This window comes from Crocodylus siamensis, chromosome 1 (assembly GCF_052110815.1).
Source record: "Crocodylus siamensis isolate JL-2025a chromosome 1, ASM5211081v1, whole genome shotgun sequence".
NCBI classification, from domain to species: domain Eukaryota; kingdom Metazoa; phylum Chordata; order Crocodylia; family Crocodylidae; genus Crocodylus; species Crocodylus siamensis.
In genome coordinates, this window is record NC_143395.1 from 421,617,382 (window position 1) to 421,629,945 (window position 12,564).

General features: G+C 45.9%; 1 protein-coding gene across 6 annotated transcripts in view; it reads left to right on the forward strand.

The window, feature by feature from the left end:
* The window catches only part of STIM1 (stromal interaction molecule 1), a 141,806-nt gene that overhangs the window by 16,867 nt on the left and 112,375 nt on the right, over positions 1 to 12,564 (forward strand). Inside the window, exon 1 of one of the 6 annotated variants that reach the window (XM_090030992.1) lies at positions 7,713 to 7,733. The exons of the other annotated variants lie outside the window; for them this stretch is intronic. The gene's annotated coding sequence lies outside the window, so the exon portion shown is untranslated. Of the gene's footprint in view, positions 1 to 7,712; positions 7,734 to 12,564 lie in introns of those variants that run through there. 6 annotated transcript variants of the gene reach the window in all.

Sequence of the window (12,564 nt, forward strand, 5' to 3'; positions counted from 1 at the left end):
CAAACAAATTTCCTGCAAAAAATGGAAAGGGCAGAATGTCATGGTGTCAGTCCAGCTGGATTTCTGTGTTGAAATAAGGCCATTTGAGCAGGGACGGCTGTCTGAAGGGCAGTAGCTCTACCTTAAAGCCATTTTTGTGTCTCCCATAATTCCTCTCCTGCTTATTAAACTTTGGAGGCTGCACTAATTAAAATGTTGTTGGCAATGGCACTTATTAGGGGTATGCGAAGTGAGCAGTATTCAATTGGGATTCGGCCTGGTTTTGAGGGACAGCAGTTCAATTCTCTGATTCAGATCACGATTTGGCTGAATCTCGATCTGAAGATTTGATTCTGATTCGGCCATAGACACAGTTTTTTATATATTTTTTCTACATACCTTGAGGTGGGTACGTAGAAAATAACATATAAAGCTGTGTCTGTGGCCAAATTGTCGATTCTCTCCGAATCGAATTGGAGGCTTCTGATTCAATTTGGAGAGATTAATGGGCCCCCTAATTTGATTCATATTTGGAGATTCAGCAGCCAAATCTGCTCTGAATCGAATCAGCAACTGAAGCTTTGCACAACCCTAGCACTTATCCCCTGTATAGCACTTCAGGCCCAGATCTAGTATGGAGGTTAGTTACCCTTCTGCTTCTGGTAGCTGCTCTGGTTGCAGCCTAGGCAGAGCTGATCTTTTTTGAGTGGAGCTTCTAAAATTGCAGCTCGTGTTTATCTCTACTGAAAAACCCCATGAATTACTTCATTACTTAGGTTTACTATAAAAATAAAGCTAGATGCTGGAGAAATAAATCCTTGTGTAGACCTAGCTTGGAATTGGGGATGTTGCGCAGAGCTGTTTACTGAAGCACTCCTGGATGAGCTCCAGGGCACCTGGGGAGTCTTCTCACTCTTGGTCTTCTTTCTCCCTACCCCAATCCTGTCTAGCTCACTTGCCTGTGTTGTGTGTGAAGCCTGGGGCCTTTATGGCAAGCAGAGCACACCTGATACTGTTTAAGCTTTCTTTAGGGGCTGAACCTTGGTTGCTTGAGTAGGAATGTGATGCCAGGAGGCTTCTCTAACTCACTCTGCTGCTTTTTGAGTCTCAAAAAAAAGAGATCTGCCATGAATTCCAAGAAATGCTGTATCTGTCCAGTACCTTGGGGTGTCAGGGCAAGGATACACCTGTAGCTGAACAGATCCAGGTGCTGAATGGTTTTGGAACAGCGGGGGCAAGATGGCCAGAGCCTTAAGGCACTTTTTCCCTCTGCAGAGGGAAAAATCTGCAGATGACTAGGCAGAAAAATCTGCAGAGAAGGTGGAGCCCGTTGTTGAGAAGATTGTGTTGTGTCTCTATTTGCACATCAGTCATCTGCAACTGGGTATTTCTACATTTATGACAAAGGGCAAAAGGTGGTGTCTCTTGGGTTTGGGGTCTGGTCTTTGGGGAACCCACTTTTCCACCATGGCAAATAGATTGGTTTGTCATGGTGACATCTGCATTGCAGTCTGGCTCACTTCATATACTGCTGGGGTGTCTTAAAGCTGCTTTGTCAGTGCTCTACAGGCTTCTTTATACATTTACCAAATGTTTATGTATTTGAGCTTGGCTACTGAAAGCTGCCTGCCTGAACTACCGCAGACATAGTGCCCTTTTGTAAGAACTGCTTCCCCAAGGGGATAAATCTGTGTGCCTAAATCTGCTTCCCGTCACTGTGGCTCAGGTTTGAAATTTGCAGCAGATCGTATTGATTCCAGCCAGTCTGCTGTGCTTGCAAGCACTATCATGGCAACCTAATAGGGAACCATAGAAGTGCAGATCTACACCCTGTATGTTAAATTAAAAGAGACATGCAAGTCCCTCCCACCACTTCCTGAAGGGGATGTGTTTCTGAGAAGATCAGCTGAATTCGTTATTTCTGGTTTCAAACTCCAGGGCCTGAAATTGTGAAACTCTCCATAGATAGGGGCATAAGAAATGCAAGAACTTGAAGAATGTTCAGCGCTTGAATTAAAAATGAGCTGCCTGCTTGTTTGAACAGCCTGCTGGTTTTCTTGTCAAGTGAAGCTTTGTATTGCAGGAGAAGGAGAAATAATTCAGGATTATAGCTGCTAGGCAATGAGTGTGTTTGTAGCAGTGCCAGTGCAGAACTAATCTGTGACTCAGCAGAAGGACCTGGGCTGCCTTCCTCCAACGGCGGGTAGATGCAGAAGAGTGTTGGCACTAATGAAGGGTTCCCCAAAACATCGTTGCCCAGTTAGCAGCCAGCATTATTTCCTTTCCAAACACCGCTCTTCTTAGTGACTTTACACTTTGGGGTACAAGCCCATCTGGTCTTCTGGTGATAGGTTGGGTGCTGAGGCTTGCTTTTCTCCTGGAGGGGGCATCTCTGGTTTTCAGAAACATGACCTGCCTGTAGCCCTCGCAGCTGTGAAGATAACTTTTGAAATCTGAACCAGATGCAGTTTGTTCTTGTTACCCGAATGAGCTGACCCTATTCATCTTATTACTAAGATCTCAGGATAAGGAGACGGAACAAAGAGCAGCAGTCTCAAGTTGCAGCGGGGGAGGTTTAGGTTGCATATTAAGAAAAACTTTCTCACTGTGGGGTGGTGAAGCACTGGAGCAGGTTACCTAGAGAGGTGGTGCAATCGCCATCCTTTGACAAAGCTTTGGCTGGGATGATGTAGTTGGGGCTAGTCCTGCTTTGAGCAGGGGGTTGGACTAGATGTGATCTCCTGAGGTCCCTTCCAACCTTCATTTTCTATAATTTGATGATAATCCTTTCTTCTGAACTATTTCACTGATGCTAGAAGTATGCAAGGAAGGCAGTCACATTAGTCTCACATTAGTCTCACGCTGCATGGACTACTGAGTGGTGTCTGCAAGTTGCAGGGGGATGTGGAAATAATACCATTTTCTCTCCCAACCCATTCACCTTTTTGAAGCTTAGGAAACAACTGTGTGAAAGCTTTCTAAATACAGAAGTGTAGAGGCGACATGGAGTCTCCTCGACTGTGCGAGTCCCTATTGGAAGTATTATAGGACTGTGACTTACTGGTAAACCTTAGAAGTTATATGTCTCTCAATCTAAACGGGGATAAATGTGCAGGGCTTTCAGTGCAGGAGCTAACGTTAAGGTTTTCGTGCGCTTTCCTACTGCGAGCCATGCCGTGAGAGAAATCATCTTGTGGGTCCTTTCCTTTTTGTTAGTAGCTGTGTGGGGGGCACCTCTCTTCCATTCACAATGAGGAAACAGCCCTGAGGCGCCACCAGCAATTGCTTACAGAGAAAAGTAATATTAGAAAAATAGCTGGCATGCTTTAGTGCTTTGAAAAATGTAAACAAGGAGGAGGCAGCCCCACGTGACTGGCAAGTGCTCCATGGACCACAGCATGAGAACTAGGGCTTTATGGGAGGGATTTGACAAAGCCTTTCAGGTGAAAGTGCATCAGCAATACTGTGTTTCTGCCAAATGTGCACTTGTTTGTCCCTGTACATCTATGGGAAATGTACATTGAGCGAAGGCTTCACTGCAAACATAGAAGCAACCTAAATTCCAGCTAGCACCTGGATTCAAGCTGTCTGCCCCCCCTTAGGTTAACTAGGCTTCTGACTCTATTAGTGAGTGTGTCAGGGCTTTCTCTCTTTCATCCAGACTCCTGGAGTAGTTTTTTGAGCCTGCCGTTCAGCTGCGAGCCTGTTCAAAACCCATGCAGGTGCAGGAGGCACTAGTGCTGATCATCATCTTCCTTGCACTTGCTCTGCTTTTTTGCTGTCTTTTATAATGGGGTCAGATCCTGCTCTCCTTTGCCTTTTTAAATAGTTCCACTCAACTAAGCGTGCAAGCGTGATCTTTTGGCCCCGTGCATCACAGGAAATTGCTGGATCCATCGCCACCTCCTAGGGGTTCCTGTGCTTTTGAACGTGCAGCATTTCTTTATGGCTCGTCACATGTGAACTGTTATCTTATGCTCATGTTGAATTTGTGACTGAGACCATACCTTTAGAAATAAACCTGTAAGAGGCTGTAAATGGTGTAGGGAATTTGGGATTTGTGCAACACCATTTTGCATTTACCCCTTGCCATCCTGATTTGAAGATGGCAATGATGTATCGTTAGTTATTTAAGCTGTTGTTTCACTGGGGAAAAAGATGAAATAAGTTGTGGGCACTTCTATTTTGCTTTTATTCTGGAGGGATCTGAGGAGCAGGTTTTAATTTTTCCTCCTTGTATTTAATCGTAGGGTTTCAAAACACTTTCTGGGCACAAACAAATTCTTCTCTTTCTGTATCAGAATATGCATGCATTGCTTCACTAATCACTAAGGGCATTTGTACGTCTGCTCAGGGAGGGGGGTGCCTTAATTACAGCGGCTCCAAGAGCTGCTCTAATTAAAGCGCCCAGAGCATCTTGTATCACAGCATCCCTGTGCTGAAAAATGGCACTGGGGACACTTTAACCGAAGCTCGTTGAGCGAGCACCATCTTTTTTTTTTCTTTCAGCGCAGGGATGCTGATAAACAAGATGCTGAAGTCTGCTGGAGCGTGGTACAGGCATACCTCGGAGATATCGCGGGTTCGGTTCCAGACCACCGCAATAAAGCGAATATCGCAATAAAGCGAGTCACACGACTTTTTTGGTTTCCCAGTGCATATAAAAGTTATGTTTACGCTATACTGTAGTCTATTAAGTGTGCAATAGCATTATGTCTAAAAAAACAATGTACATACATTAATTAAAAAATACTTTATTGCTAAAAAATGCTAACCATCATCTGAGCCTTCAGCGAGTCGTAACTTTTCCTTTGCATTCACGGCTTGGCTAACTGTTTGGCGCAAGAGGCCTAGCTTTTGGCCTATCTCGGCTTTCAACATGCCTTCCTCACTAAGCTTAATCATTTCTAGCTTTTGATTTAAAGTGAGAGACGTGCGACTCTTCCTTTCACTTGAACACTTAGAGGCCATTGTAGGGTTATTAATTGGCCTAATTTCAATATTGTTGTGTCTCAGGGAATCGGGAGGCCCGAGGAGAGGGAGAGAGACGGGGGAACGGCCGGTCAGCGGAGCAGTCAGAACACACACAACATTTATCGATTAAGTTTGCTGTCTTATGGGCGCGGTTCGTGGCACCCCAAAACAATTACAATAGTAACATCAAAGATCACAGATCACCATAACAAATATAATAATAATGAAAAAGTTTGAAATATTGCGAGAATTACCAAAATGTGACACAGAGACACTAAGTTAGCAAATGCTGTTGGAAAAATGGTGCCAATGGACTTGCTCGATGCAGGGTTGCCACAAACCTTCAATTTGTAAAAAACGCAATATCTGCAAAGTGCAATAAAGCGAAGCGCAATAAAATGAGGTATGCCTGTAATTGCCACGCTCCAGCAGACTCGATTAATCACCCTGTAATTAGTGTGTTGGAGCAGCCTCGGTGCTCGTGTGTAAGCACCCTGAAATGCTGCCCTCTGGGACGAAGGCAACAGGTTTAAATGATGCATAACAACTTAGGAGAGCTGGCAAAAAAACTTTTCAGCCAGTAGAAAGAGGAGGCAGACCTGAAGGTGCAGAATATAATTGAAACAGAATTTGCCTAGAAAACCTGGGTTCAGATCCTTATTGTTACAGAAAAGTGTCAAATGAGCAGTTTGACAGGCCTTTTGTTTGCCAGGTACAATTTGACACCTTTAGCAGTACCATCAGCATCTTAACATCATAGCCTTCCTGTCCTTTAAAGGTTGCCTGGTCTGGTACTGACCTAGTGCTGTCTTCCTTTGCAGGTTTGACAGCCACTGTACAAATACTATGACTGCAGCCCTTTAAATGATGGGGCTAACGCAACCCCTTGTGTGCGTGATTAGCTTCGTCTCTACATTCAATCAGTTCTATTAAGGCTCATTCGCGTGTTCAGAAATACTCTGCCCATTCACATACAAGTCCTTGCTGTATATATTCCATAAGGGGAGGTGGCTGCTTCTGTAAGGCACTGACACACAGTGGTTCCTGCGAAAAACAATTGCTTCGGTGACCTCTTCTGCATTCGGTTCTGGGAGTTACGGGTTGTGCCGTCCTGTCAGCATGGGGTAATTAGTCAAAAGACTTCCAGATCTGGATCCTTTCAGCTGCTGACATAGTTTCTTCAATGTATTCTCCAGCAGCCTTGTAGGAGTATTTGTGTGTGATGTGATGTATTCGCTACAGAAGGAGTAGTCTGGCATCCTCCGGGGAATGCTGTTTTATTTGGGAAGGTCTCCTACATCCTGAAGAGAAGTGAGGTAAGCTTGGGAAAACATTCACAGCTGTTCTTGCAGAAAGGGGGGATCTAGAGCTGCATGAGATTTGAGCCCAATCCTTCACTGGATACAACTAGTGCAGTGGACAGATGTACTTTGATGGCAACAAAATGAAATGGTAGCAGGGTAGAGAAGCCCACAGATCAAGGAATTTCTTAGCTGATGGCAAAGTTGAAAGGAAACTGGGAAAGGAGGATTAATGGGGTCTCTTGACTGAAAGCCCAGTGAGTTGACCAGCTGACTGGGGGAAACCCAGGTAAGTTGGTCACCCTATCACCTGATGTGACTGTCAGTGGTATCTCTTTCTGTTGATTGTGTCAGACACCAGAGCAGTGTCCCTAGTCCTTCTGAGCTTGGTAATGGATTCAAAGGGCTTAGCAATGATGCACAAGGAGAAGAACATGGGCGTGTTACCTCAAGGGTGTCTCATGTGCATGGTGGTACCATGTTCAGATGGTCCTTTCAATATGGGAGTGCAGTGGTTCATTATCACTAGCCAAAGCTCTGGAAAGTATTGGCTGGGTCACAACACTTCCCACAGCTGTGCTGACAATGAAAAGTTTCCAGGTTCCAGTTCTAAATCTAATTTATATAAACTAATTAATTCATATAAATCAAATAAACAGACAAGTGCAAGTTGAATAGTTGGAATCCTAGAGAATTAGGGTTGGGAGGGACCTCAGGAGGTCACATCTAGTCCAACACCCTGCGTAAAGTAGGACCATCCCTGACTACAGCACCCAGCCAAGGCTTTGTCTAGCCGGAGCGTAAAAACCTCCAAGGATGGAGACTCTGGGTAGCCTGTTCCGGTGTTTCACCACCCTCCTCGTGAGAGGTTTTCTTCCTAATATCTAACCTAAACTTCCCTTGCTGCAACTTGAGCCCATTGCTCCTTGTCTTGTCATCTGCTCCCACTGAGAAGAGCCCAGCTCCATCCTCTTTGCAACCCCCGGGCAGGGAGTTGAAGGTTTTTATCAAATCCCACCTCAGTCTCGTCTTCTGCAGATTAAATCATCCCAGTTCCCTCAGCCTCTCCTCACCAGTCCTGTTCCTTAGCCCACCAACCATTTTCATTGCCCTTGACTGGACTCGCTCCAGTGTGTCCACATCCTTTCTGTAGTGGGAGCCCAAAACTGGACACAGGACTCAAGATGTGGCCTTCCTAGTGCTGAACAGAGGGGAAGAATCACTGCTCTTCAACTGCTGGCAACACTCCTACCAATGCAGCCCAGGATGCCGTTAGCTTTCTTGGCAACAAGGGCACACTGCCGGCTCCTGTTCAGCTTCTTGCCCCTGTCTCCCCCAGGTCCTTTTCTGCAGAGCTGCTGCTTAGCTGGTTCCTCCTCTCGATCGCAGGGGAAGGAAGAGGTGGCCGTAGCTGCAGCACCACAGGTGTTGGGCACTAGCGTGGACCACTTCTGGCAGGTGATCCATGGAGCACCACAGGTATGACAGGGCGAAGGAGTACCTGAGGCCTCTTGCTGTCTCTTGTAGTACAAGGGATTTTTTTGTGCGTTTGCATTTTGTGCACAGACAGGTGATCTTTAATCTGCTCTTTTGGAAAAGTGCATGGGATACAGGGGATCTGGAAGGAGATAATTAGGGGCGGTCTCTCCCCCTCTGTCTTTTAGCAGGTTGGGGTTTGTTCCAGAATTGACTGTCTGGGAGCGATGGGACCTGGAAGAAGTTTGAGCTGTGAGGGGTAGTGCTCCATTGTCCCTTTCTCCCTTGCCCTTTTTCCATCTCCCACCTTGCTCCACCTCCCCTTCTCTTAAGAGAGCAGTAGAAACGCAAGAGCCGTGACTTTGTGTGCCTTTGTCAGGACGTGACAACAGGTGGCATTTGGTGCTAAACCCCCCTGCAGCTCCCTATCCAGAGCGCTCAAGTCGGCAGATAGTTCAGCCCTGGTCAGGCAGCCTGCCTCTAGCTCTCTGTTCAGTGTTTGCTTTTGCAGGGCAGCCGGGATAAGTTGTCCAACTGGTTTGTTTTTCATCTTGTGGCTATTTTCAGCCACCCGGCCTAACAAGGTGAAATGTCTGAGATGCTTTTCTGTTCCCTGTGACTGTGCTGTAAGGAAGCACTGCTCTGGGTCACGCATGCCCCGCAGTGGGAAACTTTACCTCAGCCTTTTGCATTGCTTACTAGCCTCTGGCTACTTTTTCAGTGCTCTGTGCAAAGCTGTTTCTCCAATTATCTTTTTAGTGTCTGTGCAGGCTCTGTTAAATTGAGTCAGTGTGAAAGCACTTGATTAAAATGCTCTGCTGTGGTTAGGTGTGTGTGGGAGATCCTGGGAAACGACCCAGCTCTTCAGTTGGAATTAAGTTAATAGCAGTTTGCTGGATCTTACTGGATCTCCAAGGAGCCCCAGCAGCAATACAGCTTCACCATTACTTGGATGCATATGAGCTTTCTCTTTCCTTTGCACTGGAAGGTATCTGCCTCCTTGATGGGGCTTTAGAAGATGGAAGCCCTAAATATGGGGAGTGAACCGAAGTCTGCTCGTCTTCAGACTCAGATTGGCAACTTGTGTTTGTAACTCAGCTCGCAGGTTGCTAAATGCCAGGAAAATCCCTGCAGTCCCTAACTCCCACAGCAAAGAGCTTTTGCCACACATTCTTCCCTCACTCCCAAATCTTTTCTCTTTGATCTTCTGGCTGTAGGCAAAAGGAGTAGCTCTTCTTGGTGTAGGCATTCCCAGGTCTCCACTACACAGAAGGCTTGCCTTCACTCTGGGCATGCTGTCAGCGTGCCAGCCCCTTAGTGCAGACTGTCTTTTATCTGAAGTACTTATGGCCTCCCATTTGCCATGGTAGCTGGGTGCCCTGTGGTCTTTAAGGGGGTTATTGCCTGCCTTAGACCAACACGGTTTTCTCCACCTGGTGCTTGTGAGCACCACAGTACTCTTGCAACTATAAAGTGCTTTCCAACAAGTTCAAAAGCAGTGCTCAAAAGCAGTCTCAATCACGTCAAGAATTGCACTGAAAAGCATGACTGATGATGATGATATCTGTTTGCTTTTCTTTTAATACTCCTAGAAAAGGGCTAAGTCATCGCAGTGCTCATTAATGGAAAAAAGGTTGAGAACCCCTGGTCTAAGGACATAAGCAGACAAAGTTCTTTGGGTAAATTGGATATCTTTTATTAATAGTTGGTTTGAAAAATTGTTCTTTAACAACTAAATGGCCTGCAAAAATGTTCTTTACATGCTTTTGGATGCAAACACCTGTCTTTTGGCATGGGGAGGTGTTTGTGTGCTCTCCTGGGTGGGCTAGTGGTCTTTCACTCGTTTACCCCAACACCCCTGCAAAGAGAGGACTGGCATCTGTTTGTACCACTGGGGAATTTGGGGGCACAAAGGTTGGCCTGGAAGCCTGTGGCCAAGCAGGGACTTGAGCACAGGCCGTGGTTTCTGCATGAACCTTTTCTTTCTAAGCTCTTCTTTCCATAGGAAGCTGCCCCTCTTTTGTGATGTAAACTCAGCCCCTTCACCAGCCAGGATGGGACAGCTGATTTTGCAAGGGCTTCCCTCTTCCTTTGCTGCTGTGAAGGCAACCACGCGTAGCCTTCTGAATAGGCAGCTCTTTCCAGGGGGACAACACTTAGTAGAGCTAGCTGGCAATACCTGGGGCAGGAGAGGACAGGGTGCAATTTTGCTGTATATTTCCCTGGATTCATTTGCTAACCAGTTGGGAGTCCCAGCCCTGTCACCTGGGCTGAGGTAACAAGCAATGCTAGCTTTTTTTTAACCGAAAGCAGCAGCCGAAACTTGATAGCCAGCAAGAGGCAGCTGGAGTACAATAGAGTCCAGCAAATCCCTTTGTTAACTGAGAGAGAGGAAAGCTTTGGTTTGAAGCACATATTGTCCTTTAGCCATGGAGAAGGTCACGGTTGCTTGCAGAGCAGCTTCCAATTAACCAGGAATCTGTGAGCAGCTCCTTTTGTCTCATCTTGGCTTCCACAAACCCTCTTCTTATTTGGGGAAGGAATTTTACTCTCCAGTGTGGTGACTCTTAGATAGATCAGGGGAAGCAGACATCCTCTCACTTCCTTCTCCCCATCTTTGACCTTCAGAAGATCTTGAAAGTGAGCTTGATCAGAGTCTGCGATGCAGCATGCCGGAGCTGTGCAAAGCTAGCAGCCTTGTTTTTTAGGTAAAACCCTTTCCTGCCCGCTTTCTCTGCATAGTGTGCATTGAAGGTCACTGTTAGATCAGATTTCTATGTGGCATCCTACTAAGGCATGTGTTTCTGCTGTTTGGATACAATAGCAAGGGGAATCCAGCTCCCTGCTGTCTGATGAACCTACCTAACCTTTCCTCCTCTAATTAGTCCAGAAGTCTTCTATGTATTTGAATTGCAAGCAAGGCTTCCAAAAGTCCTCCCTTGTGGTTAATTTGGTCAATCAGGCTGGCTCACCTTGTTTTAATTCATTGCTTACTGGCCGCTATTATGGAAAAATGTTTCCTTCTCAATTTGGGCTGCAACCAGAATGGAGAGTGGATTCCAAGGAGCTTGTCCAAGCGCTCTTTGTTAGGCTGGCTCCCTGGAATCAGCTGGACGGTTAGGCAGTTCTATTATTAATCCCAGTAAGGACCTGAAACAGTATCCAAGGAATTTTAATCAAAGGGCTGCTCATCCCTTCCCTTCTCAAATTCCACCAATTCGTTTTAGTCTCCAAGATGTCTCAAGCTGTTTGCCGTTGCTTGTGCCAGGCAGAGTTGGCTGGAAGCTCCTGCTGTCGCTGCCGCATTTGTAGGTTGTCACGGAGCTGAAGTCTTTCCTAGGTAGGCGAAGAAGGAGTCCATGACTTCTGCTACACTGAGCACCCCTTGCAAGGTGAATTGCTGTGCAGTGAGGACGCGGGACTTGCTGCTCTGCTTTTTGGGTCCTGTTGCGTTTTTAATACGGTGGCTTTAATAATGGCAGGCCCCTTGATGGGCTACATGTAGTGCACCTCTGGATAATGTCTGGGGTAAACTCTCTGCTGTGAATGGCAGGAAGCACTCAGGATTTGCACCTTTTGGGCAGACTTGAACCATGTCTGTGTTGTGCACAGAGCTGTGTTAGAAATATTATTAAAAATGCATTATCAATAAGTCTTGTTAAAACAGCGCAGCTGTCAGCCCTCCCTGGTGAGAGAACTGGGAGAGCTACTGAGAGCTCTTTGTATTAAGGTATCACTCTCTCTTTGTTTTGCAAAGTTACTATCTCTTTGTTACACTAAAGCATATACTCCTCAGCTTTTCTCATGCAGATAAGAGTAAATTGCAATTCTAGCCTTGAAGCAAGGAAAATTCAAACTCTTGTAACCTCAAATACTTTCTACCCATGCGCAATGAATTAATACATATAAGCCTATCCGCCCCGCATACTTAAGTAGTTAATTATAATACACATGCGACGCATGATTTGACGTATTCACATACATGTTTGTATGAATCGGAAATGAGTTGTAAAAGTTCCTCCTTCTGCACACGTGGTCAGGAGAGAGGGGATAAAGCCAGCTGGGCAGTTTCCCTCGGGGGCAGCAGAGTGTTTGATCTTTTGTCTCTCTCTCTGACCCTATTTGCAAATATATACCTTTTGTGTTGCTAATAGAGTGTGTCTGTGACTGAGAGTTTTTTTCGCCTCCCGAGAAACGAACCGCGATTTTTACATCAGCTGCATGGTTTCAGTGGAGTTGCACCAGCACAGAACTGGTGTCACTGGAGAATCGGGGCAGAGTCTTTCACCTTCTTTGCATCAGCAGAAGACAGAAAAAATGGATCTGAAGGGAAGGATCTCAAGGTCTTGTGATTCATTGAGTTCATCCCCATCTCAGGGAAAATCTTTTCTGCAGCCCCAGGTCCTGTCTGAGTCTGTTACCCACAGCTCCTTCCTCTTCCAGCAGCTCCTTTTTGGTTTATAAGAAACCAACCAAAGTAAAATGACTTGGACTCCTATTAGTGTCTGGAGCAGGAGCACCCAGGGACCTTGTTGTGTTGGGCAGTGTCCAAATCTGGGCAGGAGCACTATCTCTTGCCCACACTGCAAGCAAAGGGAGTCTGTATTTGCATGGGTAAGAGGAGGCTGGGAGAACATAAATCAGAAAGCCCTAACCAAGAAGAAAAGCTATCAGGCTTTTTCTTCCTTTGTTTGGTGCCTTCTGCATTTTTTTTTAAACTAGAGTTTTGTTGGAAGATCTTATTTGGAAGTGTGGCTCAACCTCCCCTATCCCTTATCCAAAGCTTTAATGAACCTTGAGGTTAAACGGTGCTTAATTTCTGTTCAACAAAACA